Raw genomic sequence first — 19,555 nt, 5'->3', positions numbered from 1 at the left:
ATATATTTTGCTGATTTGAAGCATTATTTTATACTTTTCAAATTGTAGTTTCTGTCCTGAGTAGTCTGTTTGAAGATGCCCTCTTCTATTTTTTTTATCTAGCTGTAGCTGCTAGTTTGAGAGCTTATGCTCTATTGCTGGCCATACGAGCACATAAATGAGTGTGCTTGATAAATGAAGACATTCTTTGCATCTGGTTTCCAGACTCTGTCCCGCTATTAACCCTAAACCGAATGTTGCCAGTTTTACAGGCTGGATGAAAAAAAGTTTGTCACTTTAGCATGAAAAAGGTTTTGGCTTCCTTTCTGGACTCCCTACAGCCATATGCTGGGTGGAGGAGTAGTAGGGATGATGCACTGCAGAGTAAAAAGTGTTGACATAATGCTTGTGTAAGCCTCATAAATCCTATTGTGGCATTTGGGGTTAGTAGTTCTACTTCTTGGCTATATATATATATATATATATTTCAATTTACCCAAAAATGATAAAAAAACACTGGGTTGGCATTTAACGTTTAGTCAAGTTTTTCTCATCTAATCTGTATCTGTTGAGATTATACTAGATATGTTGTAGAAGAAAAGTATCAGCTTGACCTTGGAAAATGCAGACGTGTTCTTCAAACTGTACCATTTTTAAGGACATACTGTGTCACTGTATTTGAGAATTGCTTTAGAATGAGGTAAAAATTAGATTTTTATGTTCACCTTTCTATTACTGCTTGTTTTTTTCAATTATGACCATTTTTGAAGTAGCCCAGTAGTTTATTTTTTACTGCTTGTTCTAGGTACTTGAAATTGGAGAAACATGGTACCCCCAGTTACTCAGGGCTCTTTCAAGGATCATTTAAGGCAGAAATCTGCTGAGTACTGAAGAGGTAATCAGTAGCATTTATACCTGCAGTATAAACTGAGTAATCTCTCAGACAATTCTGGCAATTTGAGCAGAAGCAGTATTTGTGCCTTATGTAAGAATTTTTAGGGGTGTTCTCATACTGCAGTATTGCTTCTAAACTGAGTATCAATGCAAGGGTAGTACTAGCTAGCAGTCCACTTTCTCAGGTACAGAAAAAAAATAGTTTGTATGGGAGAGTTGTTTTTATTTTAGTGCTTTATTGAATGTGTGAATTAAAATGAAAAATTGCATTCCTGTGACTTGAACCATAGCAGCATATATTGAAATACCATTTGAGAATAAAACTCATGCCAAAACAATTCATTATACCAATGTCTGAAAGCTATGTTTATTCCTTAGAGCGCATGTTCCAATCAAATAGGAAGTATATTGTGCAATTCTAAGTTCTTGGAGTGTTGCCTGTTGCCTTTTCTTCCTTTTCTTGAACATGTTAAAGCTGCTTTCACTTAAAATTTATTTCCACTCTATTAAAGATGAAGTGGTTTGCTCTGAAGCTTTAATTACTTAATTCCCATAAAATTAAACTTTCTGGATTTCCTTTAGTTATTTCCTCCTTTCCTTTCTTTTACTTTCTTAGTCATTCTGGAGCTTTTCAATACTGCCTTGACCTTTTAACAATTAGAGACATAAAAATAAAGGATTGAAACTAAAGCCACTTGAAACAGTGCAAAAACATACTAGATATTATACATTTTCTTTCCGTCAGTCACCTGCAAATAAAAAGAAGAGCATAGAATAGTAGGAGGCGTGGTGACTTTAAAAAAATATTTGTGGGTTTTTTAATTTAGATATTTGCTAATCTAAGTGAGATTTAGATATTTGCTAATCTGAGTGAGAAAATAACTTCAATATTTATTCTCTTTTGTGAAAAAGCAGGAGTTTTTTCAACCACTTGTTACTATATAATCCTATGGAAAAAAGATTCCTCTGAATGAAAGAAGTTAAGTGATGCTTTGATGCTAACAGTGGTGCTGTCAATGTTAGACTGAGACATCACTAAAAGACATGTAGAGTGTTTGATCAGCACATGTGTATACTGTGACATGCAGCATTATAAAATGGATGTTATAAAGAAAATTGTAGTTGCTTACCCGTCTCAAGCCTGGTCAAAGGGGATGTTTGGGATATTTAGGAGAAGGCTGAGGAAATTGTGAATGGACAGATTTTCTCAGAGGTTGCAAAGGAGACTACACAGTGACAGCAGTGAGGGGATTTCCCTGGAGGAGAACACTGACTATGCAGGTAGTTTCTCAGTTACCGACAAGAAGTTTCTTGGGGCTGTCTGTGATTCAGAGGGAGCAGGTCTGTATGTGTAGGCCCATTAGTTCACAGAACGCTGTTCTTTCAGAATCTGTGTAATGGTACCTGTTTGCTTATAGTTTTTTTGCTGCTTGTGACCCAAGTCAGCTCTTGGAAAGGAATCTAAGCATCTGTTGGCATTTTTCTTAACTGAGACTTGGAATTTTTTGGATTTAATCAATAATAGTGCCACTGACCAGGAAAAACTGTGCAACTTTGTTATAAGGTTCATTCTGAACAGCCTCATTTCAAGCAAGAAGTTCTTCAGCAGGACAATACTTATAAATAAAATTGTCCTAATCAGAGAGGGGCATGGCAGTGCAGCCTTGTAGCTCATGTCATTCTTGTATGATAAACAATGACTTGCACTGGCTGCCCTTGCTGTGGCAGGGTAGTCACTCACTGCATCGCAAAATATTTTATACAGCAAGTCTCTCCTGTGAAAAATTTAATAATTTTTTCACTATTTTGGAAAATATGTTGTAAATTTATGTTTTGGGGTTCTAATTTTAATCAGAGAAGCTGTAGCTCAAAAGCTGTCTTTCTCTGTTGTTTCCTGATTCCAGTGCATATTTACTGTTATGCTTCTGACTATCTGTCCCTTTTCGATGCCTGTCATCTTTTGTGGTCTTCCTGTAGAGCTTCCTGTGTACTGCTGTCTGATGAGACCATATGAATCAGCAGTGTGGGTGGTGTTTTTACCCTTCTGGCAAATGAGAAAAATGCAACATTATTTTTAATTTTTCATCTTTTAAGTTAGTCTTATTCAAATAATTACTTTTTAATACACATGAGGATGTATCTCAGTAGGTTTCATTGTATTTTTTTAATTTGTCATCTACTAACCATGGTATGTAGTAGAAAAGAACCTTTTATGAATGCATCCCAGCTCGATGATATAAACCTCTGTGTGCATCAAAACAGACACTGTCTACAGAATCTTTGTCAACATAAAATGCAGTCAAATTGTGTCTATTCAACACATGTTTTAATGCAGATTGTTTTTCTGTGTTGCTTTAGTGGTTGAAACTACATGAGAACGAGATTGTATAATTTCTTTTATCTTGGGAAAGAAATGACAATTAGATTTCTCATATGGAACTGTCACAATGAGAAGAAATTTAAATAAATATGTCTTGGAGAGGGCTTGTTAGAACCACATACATTGTTATGATGGGAGAAATACAGTTGAGATGTAGGCTGAATTGACAAGAACCTACTTATAATGGTTAATTCCTGAGTATAGATTTGCTTAGTAACTTCAGTGTTCAGTTAGTGTCATTAAATCATTCTTCTTTGAACATGATATAGTTATTTCTCGGCAAGGTACCAAATAAGCTTTTTTTTCCCCCTTAATATATTTTTTTTTGCAATTTGATAGACCACTTTCATCATGTCAAGGCTTTTTTTTTTTTTTTAATTTTTTTCACCTTTGGTATTCTACTTATCAGATATTGAGCAACTGTATTTTGCTGAAGAGTGTAAGAGAAGGATAATATGTAAGAACTGCAATGCTTCTTTTACCTGGTTGCCATTTTTCCTTTAAACTTTCGGTCTTTCATAAACTTGAGATGTTTCTCAAGATAGTCTTAATTTTCTTCAGCAGTGCAAATTGTGGAGGTAATCAAGTGGGGTCATTATTTGGCGTAAGTTCATTTTATCCAGTTTTGTGAAGCTGAAATGGCATTTGAATACAGACTTCCTGATTTGGTGGCATTTCCAAACATCCTGACTTTGTGGAGTCAGGGTTATCGCAGCTGCAGAGCTCTGGAGGTGTTAATAGAAGGCTTGCTGAAAATAAATATTCCAAATGGCTGTGGAAGCAAACAATGTCATATTACCAGATCTGCAGTTGATGGTGTTGACCAAAGTACAAAATATCTCGTTTTTTAAATAATTGTAAGGAAGGGGCAGTAACTATCCCTTTATGATGAGCAAAAATGTAATGCATGCTTTTACTGTGGAGTAATTTTGTCTTAGAGACTGGAGTTCATTGACAGTCTGAAAGCTGGTTAAAAATGTGCGTAAGCAGAAACCTATTGCACCCAAAATACAGAAATATCCATTCATCTCCCGTCTCCTCATCATGCGTGAGCAGCTGAATGTAATGAGAGAAACGAGGGTAAATCTTGACTGTTATGATATCTTATGGGTTCCAGCATAGTTACAGTTTATAAATAAAATCAGTAACTCAGAGAAGCATTTTCCTCTGCACTTCATAGTTTTTTTTTTTTTCTCTTCACAGCTAATAACAGGGAGAGGCTCAGACCCTTTAAAAAGTTCTTTTTTTTCTGTTTTGATGCAAGCTTGTTTGCTGTTATTTCATGTTCTTTATGCAACATCTTGCTAAGCAGATGCCGGTGCTGAAGACCAGTAAGTAGAAAAGGTGGAGTTATTTCTCTCTTCTTTCCAGCATTCTGTACTGTGGCTCCATTGTGGAGCCCAATCCACTGCATCTCTCGCTCCACTTGCAGCAGAACTCTCACAATAAGCTGTTTCAGAATAACCCCATATGTGAATTATAGTGCAGAGTCATGAATGGAAAGTGATAATATTATGCCTAGTGCATGCCACCCTGGATGATTATGAACTGTAAAATCTTCCCCTGCCTCTGTATGTCAGCTGTCTGTAGGGATCCTGGCTTTGATCCCTGTCTCTTTCACTCGTGTGGCTACAATCCTATCAGAATCAATCAATCCTATCAGAAGTGAATATCAGAAATATGCTTGTTAAATTTGGATCATTTCATCTAAATGTTCTATAGCAGTGCATTAATTCATTTTATTTGCTTACTGAATTTAGTTTCAGTAACATAGCTGCCAATAAGTGAAATTGAGCTGCATACCTACACAGGCATCTTGAACTGGATTCCGCTGCAGTTAAATTAATATTAATGTTATTTGTCAATACAAAAAAAAAAAAAACAAAAAAACCAAAAAAAAACCTATCTAAAATCGAGTGAATGAATTTGAATAAGGCTATTGTCTTTTTTCTCTTTTTTTCTCTGTATAAGAGAAAACCATTTCTTCTCTTTGTAAAATCATTGTATCAAAGTGTTAATCATACTGGTATTAGCTTTCTTCAGAGCATATATGGCCGTGGAAGTCAATACTGAGCTAATGTATTCGTGACAGAGACCCACTGCCACCACGCAAGCAAGCAGAGGTACCTGCTCTGCAAATACAAGAACTGGTTTAGATAATGAGTTGCAATTTTTGGCTATATGTAGCCTACTGCCAACCTGTGGATCTCAGCAGTTACCTCCAGTCTCATGCATTATTCACATTAACATGCATGGAGATGTGAGCTTTGATGAACAAGAAAAAGTGGTGTAGTATCTACCAGACCCATTAGCAGCTGGTAAGTTTGGCCAGCCCTGAGGATGTTCTGTCTTAACTTGGAGAAGTGCCTGAAGCTAAAAGCTTTAACAGTCAGAAGGGCATAAAGATGATATATTTCTACCTTATGCTCAACTCTCTTTTTTTCTTTTTTCTTTTTTTTCCCCTTCCTTTTTCTGTCTTGCTTTTGGTATGTTGTTGAATATAGATCACTTCTCTGGATTTCTTGCTTGGCCTCATATCTCATATGCAACAATAATATATTCTAGAAAATGTCAGTTAATCAATATCTTCCCATTATCTGGGGTTATTTTTAATGTACATTATTCAGTAGTTTCTCAGATATTACAGGTAGTTAAATATGCTTTCCACTTGTTAAAAGAACAAACTATTTCTCTGGGCTAAATCAGAAAGCTAAAGTAACAACTCAGTTTTTGCTGCCAGGTCTCATTTCTTTCATAACCGATTTAAGACTTCCTTTTTTTCCTTCTGTTTTATAGAGGTCAACACTATTAATTTATCTCCAAAACCAGAATAGAAAAATAATTGTTTTTTTCCTGGTAAAAGATGACATACACTTATATCCTCATTTTGAAAGGATTGAAAGTATAAATTTTTGCCTGTCCAGTAATTTATAATGTTCTCTATACTCTGAATTGGAATTTCACACACTGTCAAGGGTTTTAATTTTTTTTTTTTTTTTTTTTTAATTTTGGCAAAGAGATTTTGGTTTAATCACTTTAATGAAATTTCAAATTTTGGTTATGAAACAGCAGTGATTTAACTACAGTTCAACTTGTAAGGAAGGGAATTTCTAAAGAACTTTGCATATAAAATACTTCTAATATTGACTATGTAAATGCCAGTTTTTAAGAGATGTATGGCTTGTCTGAAGAATTAAGTCAACTGCCGTAACGTTTCTTTAATCTGGTGAAATAAATGTTGCCTCTTCTGCTATCAGTTCTTTCAAATATTTAGAAGGAAAATTTCAATTCTCTGACAAAGCAGGTCTAATGGCATTTTAAAGCTTTTTTTTTTTTTTTTTTTAATGGATTGCTAATTGTACTGTTTCTGGGCCCAGGGACAGTCCTTTGATGTCTTTATTTTTAATTCCTAAGTCTGTATTCAGGAAGAGGACACCTAAATGAACTGCTAATTCCACTTTCAGTAACTTCTTTAGAGTCCTAATTTTGGAAATTGTAACGTTGTGAATAGTTGTAAGTAAGTACTAATGCTTTTGCTCATCATATTCCTATTTTTTTCTTCCTTACCTTCTCTTTCTAATGCACTTGGTTTTTAACCTCCTACTGTCACTATTTCAATTCTTTAAAAAAGGAAGAATTCATTTTTGCAATGGCATAGATGCCAGTCTTACTTTATTACACAAGCAGCACTTCTTTCCCTTGTTTCTGACTTTTCTAATTGCGGGCTGCTAATCTGAAGTATATTTGTGTGTAGTTGATGGGCAGTAAAAGTGTAGTGACTCTTGAAACAATGCATCTTAATTGCATGACCTACCTTGCTTAAGTAAGTCTCTTGGAAAGAGACTGACTCAGTTGAGCAGTATTTTCCTCCATCTCATCTGTCTTGACAGCGTCAGTCTGTGATGTGTATTGTTAAGGAATATGACTTCCGTATGGTTAGTGCAATCACAGAAGCATCATTACAACTCCATAATGCAGTTAATTTGGATGTACTGACAGGGTGAGGTGTACAGGGCAGTTGCTTCTGGTAGGAAGAAAGCCTGGCTAGAGAAACACCCCTTTTTTATGTCTCAAATCTGCAGTACTTACTCATTGTTTGTGGGTAATTTTAAGCAACAGCAGCCCAGACCAGTGATTTGGTTAACTGCATAGTGAAGTGGAATGAATAGTTCACCCCAGAGTTCTTTTTCCTGCGTAATATCTCTGATTATCTTTGGTAGTAGTTACTTTTTGAAGTCAAGTAAGTGAATCATCCAGGAGCCTACCCATTTACCTCAAGAAAAGAATAAAAATGAAAGATGTGGTTGAAAATGTAACCAAAAAATGAGTGCTCTTTCTGTTTCTTCATTTTGCAAGCATACTCTTGACATTTTGCATCCATCAAAGCATGCCTCATGAGTCTAGTGGTACAGGAAAGCTTTTTCATAAAACTACATCGAATGAATATTTGAAGAAATGTTTAAGTTTTGTAATATAAAGTGAACCATATTTGGCACATCATTGTTTTTATTTCTTCCTCATAGGTACTTATGACTCAGCATTAATTATGCTGAGTCCAGTGGTTGTCCTTTTAATCATGTTGAGGAGCTCTTATACAAACTAATACTAGATTAATCAAATAAGAATTCATGAACATGAATACATAATCAGGCACAGTTTATTTGAAATGCCTGAAAGATATCTTATTGATCATCGTCCTCTTTCAAATTGTGGAACTCACTAGAGGCCCCCATAGACGTGTATTTTGTTTTTTTAAGCTTGTGTTGAGGCTAAGTCTCAACATGCTGAGTGCTGTCACTAATAAAATCTTATTTGAAGAGCTCTGTTCAATTCAAGAAACTCTTCTGTAGTATATGCTCATTATATACAACAATCAGTAAAATTTAAGCTTCTGTGCTTTAGACAGACCTCAGATAAACTGTATAAACAAAAGTCTTGAAAAGTATGAGGAAAAAATGTCTAGAGAAAGATTGCCAGTAGCAAGTAATTGGAATTCATTTTGTTTCACTTAATATGTTCAATACCTTTTTACTTTAATCATTCAAATCCATGTTAGGGTCCTTAAATTTGAGCTATCTTATTCCTTATTTTCCCTCAACGTTGCTATGTTTTAGGGCACCAAAAAGAGCATCCTGAACTGTGATACCATGATTAATTTTAGTCTTCTTTCAAGGACATAACAGCTGAAATACTGTTTCCTTTTCCATTAAAATACAAAAGTATTTTGTATTTGACAGGGTTTGTATTTGACAGGGTTTTTGTTTGATTGGTTTGTTTGTTTTTGTTTTTAAGTAAAAGGTGTTTTTAGTCTGCACAGACATAATCTTTTTGTAGACATCCTTCCCCAGAAATAACAATAATTTGTTTCAATGTTACTTAATGCATAGTTATGTTGATCCTGTCTAGTTGATGGAGTTCTTTTCATCAATTCCTTTCATTACTCTTGCATCTTCTAACTGTGAGATGAAAGTTTATTGTATACCTTGATGGAATGGAATCAACTAATGTTGATGAGTAAACTGCATAATTTCAGCACTTTGACATCTTTTGTTTTTTAGTTTCTCTTACTGTTCCTAAGGCTTACATCTATGTAGCTAGCAGATGAAGTTTGAGGGATTTTCTGGTTATCTGGCAGTCATGCACTTTATCTTGGTTAATTTCCATGTCAGTCGTTGACACTGCAATCAATTCTGACTCATTTTTGTTAGTTCTTCATATGTATTCCACCTAGCAGGAAGGCTGAAACTAACATAAAAGAATCAAACAAGATAATCTAAAAACACACCAACCTGCAAAGGGCAATGCTTGATAAAATCTCTGCAGCACCCACTGAAGAGCTGGGAGAAGGAAGGATGTCTTTCTTTTACTTGTTTGTGATACAACCTAATGGTGTTAGACTGGAATTTCTGGAAGTCAACTTTATATTAACCTCTGATTATAAGGTGATGTTCAGAAGACCTGTTCGGTATTGCTTACTTTAAGAAGAGAAGGAACCTTTGTAGTTGTAAGCCCATATGTGTCCCTTGATGACTCGTTTAGGTTTTCCTTCTCCTCAAGATTGCTACTTTAGAAAAACAGCAGCTCTGCATTCCATAACTTCCCTTAACATTAGCAACATAATACAATTAACATAGTTTTTCAATTGGGTAGCTACTACTGGAAAAAACAAACAAACAAACAAACAAAAAACAGTGGTAAGGCTAGTTGTAAATTTGTTGATTCCTTCTTTGGTGCTTGTCAGAGCTTCATACAGTAGCACAAGCATTAACTCAGGAAGAGAACTCTGTTTTAATGTGCGAGTCATGATTGTTATCTTTGTAAATACAAAAGGAGGAGGCAAGCAAAGTAATAGTACTTCATTTAGAGCTCAAGTTATTCATGAAATAGCCTTGAAAACTGAACCAGCACAAACACTTTAAGGGACTTACAGAAGTAGTTAGTGCTTGTTACAAGCCAGCTGGGTTTTTGCCATGATAAATGGACACAATTATCTAAATTGTGAGATAATATCAAGCAGGAACTTTACTTCTTGAGGGTAAAGGGCCTTTCCAAAGTTCTCTGTTCAATTCCTTTTATAGCAGAGCAAATCAGTGCTTTGTTGTCTATGTAATGTATTGCTACTGTCAGTGTCATCTTCTCTTCCTGACTGCTTTCCACTCACTGTAAATGCAGCAGACAGAGGATGCTTTGTCAGAAAGACTTACCTCCTTAATTCACAAACTCTGCCTTTGCATGAACTCTGCTTGCACCTTGCATTAGATTCAGATGAGCCCGTTAGCTCCAGGCTCTCAAGATTCCAATTTCAAGTGGAGAATGAAAGTCAAAGCGTTGTTTTGCCTCTGGTCCCTGAAACATAAAGGGCAGAAATGTGAAGAACAAAGCAGACTATGTGAACATTGTGTGATACTACATTGATGGGATTCATCGCAGTGATTTGTAATTTTTCACTTCTTAGCAAGACAACAACAAAGCAGTAAGTTATTGCAAACAGGTGGAGGTCAGAAAGCCCTCTGTACAGCTGACTAAGCCATCACTAGGCTATTATGACATAGCTGTTTTTTTGTGGGTGAGGTGGGTTAAAATGGGTATATCTCAGTCTGCCATTCATACTGCTCCTTGATAATCCTGTTTTGCCAACACTGGAAAAGAGACTTGGAAAAACACTTTTGTATTTTTTGTCTTGGTTAGCATTACTAATCATGTGCATTTTTAAAGAAGAGTGTTATCATACTGTGTTTGCATTTCTTTCTTTAAAAGTTAAAACCTCTTTTGAAAATCTTTATCAGTTACAGCATATCTACTGACAAACGATTTTCTAAGAATCATTGTTCTTTCCCATGCTGTTTAAAATATTTTGTGGTTAAAGTAATTGTTAACTTGTTTCTAAATGTGTCACTACTGCAGTAGATGAATTAACATCTCAGATGATACCAGGAAAAAAAAAACAAAACACTGAGAAAGCTAGTATGCTATATGAGGAAAACAACAATGAAAATAAAATCAGGATCCAATTCAGGTAAAATAAAATAAAATGATACTGGTCTGCACAGTACCTTTGCATAAAAAAATCTTCATAATGCAGTCAGGCACTAAACCTACTCATCCTGCTCAGAACTTCGCAAAAACAAGCACAGAATAAACATTGTATTTTTCAAAGTGCTAGCTAAAAGGAGGAAAAAGGAGGTGAAGAATGTAGTTTGAAGCCACATGGGAGACTGTGGGATTATACTGTACAGTAGTGAAGTTTACATAGCTGAATCACTAGAAGTCCTTCCTGCAGTGGAGCAGGAGGACCCACGATAGTAAGTTCTTTGCGTCCTTTTGCTGATTGTCACATTGTTGTTCAGTGTGAGCATGCATTAAACTTATCCTCATGTTGATTTGCAGTCAAATAGGAAAGTTTTTCTGCTTACAAATAGAAGCTTATTTGACTCTTTTTAAAGCTAGAAATAAAAGTTAACTTCTTCAGAGGTTAGAAAGGACAGGGTAAAATTTTTACGAACAGCCACCAGTTTTTATTCAAGTTGTATGTTACAAACTGATCCAAACTAAGTTTGCAGATCAAAGAAAAGTTACAGCTTGACAAGACTTTATCTAATGTTTCCATTTAACTTCATGTTGGTCTTACAGTGTTTTATCATACAGAGGCACTCTTTATGTAGTTTTGTGTGCAGGAAGTAGCCAGCGGGGGATGATCTTTGAAAAAGTTGCAGCAGGTGTTTTCTTTGTTCTGTTTTGCTAAATCTTAAAAAAATGAACTGAAAAATGAAATTCATCAGCTGCTCTGTCCTATTCAGGAGTGTCCCCTTGGGAACCAGAATCTCTGCTGGCATCTCCTCTGCCAAGATTCTGGGCTCCTTTGGATGAGTTAAAGGTCTGCTGCTCTAAATGGAAAGGAAGTGTCTTATTTCCTATACCTTGATCTTACAGTGGTACGAAACATGCATACGTATGCAGCAAATTTCAAATGTAGACATCTTGAACTATGTTTCATTATTTTCCACTCCGTTGAGAATTACCCTCTGTCAACTTTAGATTTAGTAACTGTAAAAAGGTAGATATCCATTAAAACTCAAATTTAAAGTCTGCGTGCCTGAACAGGATCTTACTGAATGTATAAACTGTCTTAATAAACTATCTTGAAACAAAATGACATAGACCCAAATATATAGGTATTTTCTGTTGTTGATTCTCAGTGTTTTACCTAAAATTGGAATATGGTTGATTTAGTAGATATATCTGGTAAGCATCTGTTTTAGTATCTTTCAGAGGCAATGTAGAAGCATAGAACTTTTTTACAATTATTATTAACTTGTATTGGACACAGCACTGGAAGTCTCTTATTTGTGAGGTTCAAGTATGTGAGCAGTTGGAAAATGTACTGTAGACAACAATCATCAACACAGATGTAGATAATTTCCTTTTGCTTCTCAATTGTTTCTTTCAAGTTGAGAGATGGATCAAAGGTAGGTTTTTATAGTAAGTAAACTGTTATAATAGTGTACCACGGCAGGCTCATGTCATCAGGTGCCTTAACTGTTCTGACTGTCTCCCTGGGAAACTTGATGTGACCTAACCTAGATGTTCCTACTCTGGCAGGGGGATTGAACTAGATGATCTTTAAGGTTCCGTCCAATCCCTGACATTCTGTGATTCTTTTTACGTGTGTGTGTCAACTCTGCTGACCTTTTCTTTGCTTACATCTAAAACTTTGAGTTCAGCTGATTCATAATCACTGTAGCCAAGACTGCAACAGTATTTGTGCCACTGAATCCTGTCACATTTCGATTACTTCTGTTCTTGTGTCTGTTCTACTTTATTTAACTTCGTTTTAAGTACCTAAAGGAAAAGTTGTAGGGAGACATGTTGTGTTTTATCATTACATTCTTACTAAGGAAAACTATTTTCCAATATTTTACATAGTGGACTTCCTTTTTTCCTTTAATTTATGGAAGTCTACATCACTAGGACACTTTCATCTTTAGCCTGCTTTTCCTGCAAGTAAGCTAATTCCATAGGAGCCCCTGTAGCACTACTGAAACAATTGAGGCATTATTAATTCTACATCTGTATTCTTAAGATTTGCGTTGGATAGGTATGGATTCCAGTGTTTGCACTGAATGAACAATACCTTTACTTGTACAACTTTGTAGGACTGAGGAAAGGAGCCTGTCAGCTTTTTTGACAACTGTTCTGTGGAAACATATTCTTCCTTTCCTGGTTGAGTGGTCTACTTGGAGTAATATACTGTAAGATAAGATTACTTTGATGTAACATTACTGTGTTATAGACCACTAACTAACATAATTTTGCTCATATCATTTGTCTTAATTTCAGAGTCCTGATGGAGAAAAACAAAAAAGCTTTGTGTTTGCTGCCTTTACTTGGAGTAGTCTTACTACTGTATTGTGTTTCATTGTCACTGATTATTTCTGAATCATATTTTTATGCCTCTTTTAGACTAATTTGTACTTAATAAGTAAAAGAATATATTTGAATTCCAAAGTTTGGTAGTATACGGGGAGAAAAGCACTTGTATTCTAAAGATAATTTGCAGATATTGGAAAAAAATCAGAATTTTACAAAGCTTTACTGGAATCTGTTATTCTCTTTATTTTTTTGATCATAGCACCAGTCGTGAACTCTCATCTGGTAATTACAGAACAACCTCACTCACCTTCCTGTCCCTTTCAATGTCATCTTCGTTCTCTTTCCTCCTGAAAGTGTTTCACATTCCTTGGTTACGCTTTGCTTTGCTTTGTATTTTTAAATCTATTTTAGTTTTTATAATTTTCATGTGGTTGCAATTTGTCCATTAGAGTCTTCCCACTGAGAAGGTTCTCTGTGAGTCTGGTCAGTCAGTATAATTTCAGCAGTAGGACCCATACACAGCTGAGAAAGAGCTGTATGAGAATCATCACTTAAATTGAAATGCTTTCTTTGGAAAAATGCACGTTGCCTTTCCAATCTTATCTAATGTTTTGAGTTGTATGCCTGAAATTTCATGGGGTTTCCATTCCTGAAGGTGCTCTAACTTTCAGACAAGGAAAAGTTGATGGTGTTGAAATGATTTTGCTGTTCTTAATGGGCAGAAACAAGAATGTGACCCATGGGAAAATTTGCTTATTTCTTTTCCTGTTTTTCACAAGTTTTATGTTCTGGTTGTATGATTCAATTACTGATGAGCAAGAATGAAAGAGATTACATTTCAGTTTTATTAACTGCTCACTGAATGTTTGCAAGCGAGATTTTGATAAAGTGAGATTATGTCTTCTGAAAGTTTAGGAATCTCCTTGAGAATCATTGGTCAGATTACAATTTAAAAAATAAAAAAATAAAAATAAAAAGAAGATTTTGTGCAACTTTTCATGTGTTCTGATAGAGGCAAAGTTTTGTTTCAGACTTGATTAAAACTTTGTATCTTTCTGGCGTTCCTTGACTAGGCTAGCAAATTTATTTTGTGTTATTTGCAAATAAGTGGGAGGGTGGATGCAGGGGACAGTTAAAATGGAAATACACCTAATGTGTACATATTGCAGTAACAGAAATTGTCACCTTTTTGCACTTTGTACCCCCTCTATTCTGTCTTTCTTTCTTCCTTTGCTTTTGCTTTCCTTCTGATTAACCTTCTTTTGAACCTGTTGTGCCCTCATTTTTAAAATGTTATTTACGTAAAGGCCAGGCTTGGCATGTGTGCATGAACATCCACAGTCAGGAGCCTGAATACGACCTGTTCTCTGAAAACTGTTCTTCTCTTCTAATAGTCTATCTGATTTACCAGGTTAGGAAGCAGAAGAGCAGAGCACTTTTTGTACTGAGAAAAATGCAGACCTTCTTCATATTGCTTTCTAGGATAGCAAAAGCTACTTTGATTTGTTTACATTTCTCATTTTAGTTGCACCTCCTCTGTAAGAGAAGCACAAAACTATTAGTGGAATAAACTGAGAAATATGTGAAGAGTTATATAAGGAAATCCAAATTGATATTATTTCCTTAACTTCCCTCCGAGAATATTTATGCTTACTTACCACATATGAGGGAGTTGTGGTAGTATAGAAACATGGCTATGTATAATTTTCTTTATGCATTTGCAGTTCTGTCATCTGAAGTACTGAAGTGCCTTTAGATTTTTTTTTTTTTTTTTCTGTCCATTTAATTTATCCCAATGCACTGGGTAAGCAATATTATAATGCCTTACTATTCTACTAGTAGTATCATAATTCCAAGTTGCTTCAATAGAAAATTTTCTCTTGTTTCAACAGAAAATTATTGGTAGCTCAGGTAATTGTTAGGTTTTGGTCATCTGCCTTTATAGAGGGGAAAAATATGTAATTGAAAAAGACGAGAATGAAGAAAACTCCCCACACATGCTGTTTACTATTGTTCTCATAGTGAAATAATTTAAAATACATAGAAAAAAAGAATAGGTGACTTAATTCAATGTTTAAATTAAAATTCAATAGTTAATGATATTGAAAACTGAAGTTGGATATGATTTTCTTAGAGACTTAGATTTTCTTAGGACTGTGTATGTCCTCTGCTGATGATTTTAAATTCCATATGATTTTCAGAGTTATAATATTTCTTTAAAAATGCAGTCTGGGAAACTTTGAACTTTGAACTTTGTCTGTGATTCTGTGATATTTATTCGTTTGCTGTTTGTAAGCTCACTGACTAAAAGAATTCATTCTTTTTGTGTTTTTCATTGTTTCATATTCTTGGTGTACTAGACTAGCAAGAACAACACTAAACATTTGCTTTCCTGTTTAACTTTGTATCTTACCCTGAATTAATTACTTTATAAAGTTGTCCAGAATTGTGGGATTTAGATTAATAGCAGTCTAGATGGCTTCAAAAAGAAACAATTTATATATAATCACTTTTCTTTAACTTTTTGTTTCAAATGTCCAGATTTTCATTTTAAAGTGCTAATTAGCATTTCCATTTCCTTTTCTGAATATATTTCACACGCAGAGCGTTTCCAGCTAACTGCTACTGTAGTACATATAAAATATTATAGCACTTCCTTTTCCTGCCAAATTAAACAACAGTGACTGAACTGTCTCATGGACTTGGTAATGCAAGGAAACAAATCACAATCTCCAGCAGAGTCTGGTTTTCTATGAATATAGTTCCAAGACCATTTTCAGTTCTGTTTTGCAGTTTTATTATCTGGCTAGTTGTTAAGTAATAAATACTATTAAATAAATGCCAAATAAATAAATAAATAATGCCGTAAAGTCAAACTTAGAAACGTGGCAACTCTATCCATAGCAGGAGAATTTGAACTTGTTGATGGTTAAGGTTCCTTTCAACCTAAACCGTTCTATGATTATGTGGTTTAGTCGGGGCTTACGAAATGGGCTGATTTGTGAGGTTAGTGTAGAGAATGCTCAACTCATCCAGCTGTGCCTTCGTTATGGAAATGTTTTTCGGCTGTATTTTATTTGACAGATCTGAATACTACCAAACGATTGCCACATCTCACTTGATGTGCTTCTTTTGTTGTTGTATGACATTCCATGAAAAATGTTGGTAGCATATATAGGGGAAGGATCTGTTTCAGTTGCAGGATTTCCTGAGAGATCCTAGTAAATACTAAGAACACTTTGACTTCATTTCCTTTGATAAAGAAGAGTAGGAAAATGGACGTAGAGTTCTTAGGACATGTACTGAGCAGATTTAAATTATGCTGTAATCTTTTAATGCAACAAACATAATAAATCTCTATTTAAATTTGTAAGTTTCCAGATCTAAATACTTAGATTTTTGAAGTTTAAAAAGTACATAACTTCTGTTTATTTGGAGAGGAAGTAGCAGTAATGACATAACAATAAGTCTTATTAAAAAGCTGCAAGCACGGTAGCTGAAAGATTGATTTATGGAGTAAGTCTTTGGCATACATCAACTTTAGAGAGAGAGTTTTCATTATGATTACAAAAAAGGAAGTGTAGTCAGTCTCAATTAAAAAATTACTTTTGTTTAGATATTAGAAATTGGTAAACCTATGAAATTCAGATAAGGATTGCACATTTTAAATACAATTTCAGATTCTATGATTCTTTCAACTCAGCAGGTATGTCCCGAGGAAGACAAAACTCAGTGGGAGGTGTAGACACCACAGAAATTTGTTGGAGTTTGACTCATTGATGTTCCACACAGTTATTTTTGCATCTTTCTTTTTTTCTTGTCACTGGATTGGCAAGAGCTGTTGCAGAGGATGTGGCAGCATGGGCATACAATACACCAAACATTCCTAGTTGCCCACTCTTTCCATTATTTTCCACAACAAAACAAGTTTAAGATGCCTGGAGCTATTGGCCGGGTCTACTGGCAAACAGCCTACCTCCAGCCTCCCCTCTGGATGATTACCTTTGCAGTGAAATTAACTCAAGAGTATGTGTAGTCCAGTGTGTGTTAACTTAATGACCTAATTTAGTTACAAACTCGGGAACGTTTATTCTAATGTGCTTCAGAAGTAAATCTCTTACCTTGAAAATTGCAGTAGTTCACCCTGTTCCCTAGAGGACATAAATTGCCCAAATGGCTTTTCCAGTCTTTTATTCCTGGAACATGGAATTGTAAAATATGGTAACTAACAATCTCATTAAACACTTGTCATCTGTTAAAATCTCAAATGCTTCACAGTCAGGGCTCAAACTAGGGCAGAGCTGGAAAATTAACACTGGAATGGGGTAGGGAGATACAAGCTGAGTCTAGATTTGAATACATTTTGTTTGTCTTTGTTTATTTACTTAACCTTTCAGAGAAAACATAGTTTCCAAAATGAATTTGGATGATCTGGGTGAAAGACTGTTCACTGAATGAGCATGCCTACACTTACATTAATTGTAAGCTCTCTGTTTTACAAGTTTACATATGAAGAAGCCATTGGTTTTGATAGTGAATGGCATCTAAAATGTGGTGTAATTTAGATTATTTAATAGTTCAAGAAAAATACAGGAGCCACTCCATTTATTCTTAAGGTAAAACTATACTCTGGTAATATACTTCTCATTGTTGATAAAAAATGTGTACAAGTACAAAAGATGATGCCAAAATAATAGTGATTAAAATCCATGAACAGTATTGTAAAGCTATATCATTTGTGTTGGGTAGCAAGATACTTACAGCCCATCTTTCAGAGGGATACAGGTGTGTAGTTCAGGAATGCCTTTGCTTGTTACAGACACTACTATGAGCTGTTACAGACACTGAAACCCTCAGGGTTTCGAAATTATTCTGTGAGTATAATTGCAGCAAATGTAGCAATTAACTGATTTTTTAGTTCTTATATAAAACACTGTGGACAGTATGCCACAGGGAAGCTCAAAGCACTTATTTCTAGCCCTGTTCCTCAAGAAATATACGATAAATACATGCAGGTTTAAAATCCAACAAAGCTAGTGAGTCAGTAAAATCTCTTGTATTGCCAAAGAATGATCTCAGTTTGGATCTTTGTTTTTTATGCCCAGAAAAGAAAGTAGTTGCGCCAAATAAGCTTTGTTGTTTTTTTCTTTCGTCTTTTTTTTTTTTTTTTTTAATGTGATAAACAGAATAATATGATAAACAGAAAATCTAGCTGCTAGATGTCTTCCAGGCTTTCTAAAAGAACTCAGAACAGTTTAATGTCTCAAAGGGAAATCAAGACTTACATGTCTGACTCTTGGACTGTGTTTCAATAGAAGGTGAAATAGCTTGGTCTTGCAGTGCAGCAACAAACGAAATCTTTGTGAAGGGAGTTGTCAAATTTATCAACTCATGCACAAGGCCTCCAGCAAATAAAAAAGTTAAAAATATCTGGGTAAGTATAAAGTGCTTAATGTGAGATAACAATAAAGAAAGCACTGGTGGCTAACAGAAGGTTGTCATGAGGACAAAAATAATGGAGCGTGATATGTGTGAAAAATACAAATGATACTGATAGTAAAGATTCAGTGTTGAAATATACATGAATGGATTCATGGATTGTTTTTTGTTCTTTGTTGTTTTGGGGGGTTTTTTGTATGTGTTTTTTTGGGGTGTGTTTTGTTTTTGTTTTTTTTGTATGAATTTTATTGTTTGTTCTCTCCAGCTTTTGACTTTGGTTTTGTCTATTTAATAATTCTACTAACCTCCACAAATTTTTGTCTGGCTCCAAAGTAGCTGAAAGATTGTCATTCTCCAGCAGCCTATCATTACATTAACACAATCCCATGTGTTTTCTTGATAATTTTTTGTGGCTAGCTCTTTTTTTTTTTTTTTTTGCTGAGTAGTAGTAATGATAGCTTAAATACTAATCTCAGTGTTAACTGTGGTATAGACAAGGTGATCTGTTCTAACAGCATTAGTTCAGATGTTTAAAGGGAAGACTTTTTTTATGTTAATCAGAATTGTGAAATTGTAGATTCTACTTCTAAGTAGAATGTCGGTCGTTTCACCAGTATTGCATGATACCAAGGAAAACATTTTTGGTTTTTGCTTAGCTCTTTTTCCTCTTTCATTTTTTTCCTAATCTTACTTTTTAGACTAAAAGTGTGCGTGTTTCTTGTGATTCAGGAAGTATAATTTATTTTAAGACCTACTTAAAGTCACTGGAGCTTATTTTGTTGTGGCCTTTTGAAAGTTGTGTAGTGCACATTCTGATACATGACATAGTCCATTGTGTTCAGTATTTGCTGTTTTCTAATACAGTTCCAAGTTTGTACTTGCACTGGGAGTTTTGAAGTATTTCCAATTACACCATTTAAAGCAGTGAAGCATATGTGCTCTACTTGGCATTTATTCTATGAACTCATGCTTTTTTCCTTCTCCTTATGTCCA

At 34.9% G+C, this 19,555-nt stretch overlaps 1 protein-coding gene across 1 annotated transcript in view; it reads left to right on the top strand.

Moving 5' to 3' along the window:
* The window catches only part of LOC122164682 (guanine nucleotide-binding protein G(q) subunit alpha), a 112,747-nt gene that overhangs the window by 52,268 nt on the left and 40,924 nt on the right, over positions 1-19,555 (top strand). The window lies entirely within an intron of this gene.

This window comes from Centrocercus urophasianus, unplaced genomic scaffold (assembly GCF_019232065.1).
Source record: "Centrocercus urophasianus isolate 14NV4802_14NV808 unplaced genomic scaffold, USGS_Curo_1.0 seq_27, whole genome shotgun sequence".
Lineage (NCBI taxonomy): Eukaryota > Metazoa > Chordata > Aves > Galliformes > Phasianidae > Centrocercus > Centrocercus urophasianus.
Note: the sequence above shows the minus strand (reverse complement) of the source record. Positions and strands in the feature narration are given on the sequence as shown.